Source organism: Alosa alosa, chromosome 21 (genome assembly GCF_017589495.1).
Source record: "Alosa alosa isolate M-15738 ecotype Scorff River chromosome 21, AALO_Geno_1.1, whole genome shotgun sequence".
Classification (NCBI taxonomy): Eukaryota; Metazoa; Chordata; class Actinopteri; order Clupeiformes; family Clupeidae; genus Alosa; species Alosa alosa.
This window is the reverse complement of record NC_063209.1, coordinates 15,227,316-15,229,815: the sequence shown is the minus strand read 5'-3', so window position 1 is coordinate 15,229,815 and position 2,500 is coordinate 15,227,316. Positions and strand designations below refer to the sequence as shown.

The 2,500-nt window shown below is 38.8% G+C and overlaps 1 protein-coding gene across 1 annotated transcript in view; it reads right to left on the bottom strand.

Moving 5' to 3' along the window:
- The window catches only part of igdcc3 (immunoglobulin superfamily, DCC subclass, member 3), a 41,222-nt gene that overhangs the window by 38,516 nt on the left and 206 nt on the right, over positions 1 to 2,500 (bottom strand). The gene's annotated exons all lie outside the window — the stretch shown is intronic.

Sequence of the window (2,500 nt, the reverse complement as noted above, 5' to 3'; positions counted from 1 at the left end):
AAGAAAGAGGGGGAGGATGATAAAGAAGAGAGGGAGGAGAAGAAAGAGGGGGAGGAAGAGGAAAAGAAAGGAAGAGACTAGACAGATTGCCATAGAAACAAGGGGAGAGCAATTGAATAAGCAATCTAAACTGGGGCAAAGCACTGTTTGTTCTTTCAGTCAATACTTCAGCCTTTTTAGATGTACAAAATGTGTCTTCGGTGTTCTGACTTGTAACAGGCATAGTGTGTTTGTTCAGCTCAGCTGAACTCAGTTCAGTTCTCAGTTCAGTTCTCAGTTCTCTCTCCCAAGGCTACAGCTACTCAGGCTCCTTCCACTGAACAATTCAGAGGAGGAGAACTGAGAACTGTTAGAGAAGAACTTGAGAACTGAACTGAGAACTGAACTGAGTTCAGCTGAGCTGAAATGAATTCAATTCAGTATAAGTATATAAGTATATATATTCTTTTTTTTATCCATTGAAATTTGGTTTCTGCATTTATCCCAATCCGTTGAATTAGTAAAACACACTCAGCACACAGTGAACACGGTGGTGAAGCAGACACTAATCCCGGCACAGTGGAACTGCCTGCAACAACAGCCCGGCGGGGAGCAGTGAGGGGTTAGGTGCCTTGCTCAAGGGCACTTCAGCCCGTGCCTACTTGCAGATTTCCCCTGGGGATCAATAAAGTATCTATCTATCTATCTATCTATCTATCTATCTATCTGAGTCAAGTCCAGCTAACCAGTAGGCCCACGGCTGCCTGCTTTGCCCACAGACTGATTCTTCTCAAGAGAACTAACCTGGATGCCTCCATGCTAAACAATTTACGGGCCCATATCAATCTACCTTTTTATTGGCAAAATTATTGAAAAAGTAGTCTTTAATCAATTCACCACCTTCCCTAACATCAAATGGGTATTTTGATTGCTTTCAGTCTGGTTTAGAGACCGTCACAGCACTGAAGCAGCTCTCATTAAAAGTTTCCAATGACATGCAGCCTCCAACACAGATTCAGGTAGAAACATCAGTCCCTAGTGCTACTGGACCCCTTAGTGCAGCATTTGACACTGGTGATGCAATATTTTACTACACAGACTAGAACACTGGGTTGGATTTACGAACATAGTTATCAGCTGGCTAAAATCATATCTACAAGAAAGGAGCTTTGTTGCCATCGGAAACTGTACCTCAACACCAACGTCCTTGACCTGTGGTGTTCCACAGGAAGTCGATCTTGGGGCCACTATTTGTCAACCTCTATATGCTCCCACTTGGACAAATCATTCAAAATAATTTGATTTCATATCATAGCTATGCAGATGACACACAACTTTACTTAGCTCTATCACCAAACAACTATGGTCCTCTTGAATCTATGTGTCAGTGTATAGAACAAATCAACACCTGGATGTCTCAAAAGTTTCTTCAGCTGAACAAAGAAAAACTGAAGTAATTATATTTGGTAAAATGAGGAAAGACTTAGGGTTGCCACTCTCCTTGACACAAAAGGGTTGAAGGCAAAGGATACTGTTAAAAACCTTGGTGTATTAATTGACAGTGATCTAAATTTCAACAGCCACATGAAAGCGATAACTAAATCAGCTTTTACCACCTCAAAAATATTGTCAAACCCAGAGGCTGATGTCAAAATATGACTTAGAAAATCAACGCATGCATTTATCTCCAGGGTTGATTACTGCAATGGACTGTTCACAGGCCTTCCTAAAAGACTATTAAACAGCTCTGTGTGATACAAAAAATGCAGCAGCTAGATTCTTAACAAAAACTAAAAAAGAACTGACCATTATTACTCCAATTCTAAGTCCTTGACTGGCTTCCAGTAAGTCACAGAATTGACTTTTAAAGCACTATTGCTTGTTTATAAATCAGTAAAATGGAGCAGGACCTAAATAATTTTAAAGTCAGACATGCTTCAGCAGTACACACCTTCTCATCCTCTCAGGTCTCTTGTAGGTGAAAACCTGCTAGGTAAAACCTACAGTTAGAATCTAAACATGGTGAAGCAGCTTTTTTAGCTGCTATCTTGCTCAACTGTGGAACCAACTTTTCGGATGACATCAAAGGCCCCAACTGTAGCCAGTTTTAAATCTAGACTTAAGACCAAACTGTTCTCAGATGCTTTCTGCTAACTGTGCCGAAAGTTACAAATTCTGAATCTGCCTGATAATTATTCTACTTTGTCTTTTATTACTTTTTTTACTACTTTGCCTTTGTTTTGCTTTTCTACTAATTATTCTTTTTATTTTAAATGATTTTACCTTGTTTTATGTTTCTTTTTATTATGCATCTTTACCTTTTAACTATTCTTTGACTATATTGCCCTTCTATGCTTTTATTTGTTATTATCGTTTGGTTTGTTTATGTAAAGCACATTGAATGACCTCTGTGTATGAAATAAAGTATATAAATAAACTTGACTTGACTTGACTTGACTTGACTTGATCTGAGTAAGAGTTAAAAAGACAAAAAAAAAAGTAGCAGCATGTGTGTGTGTGT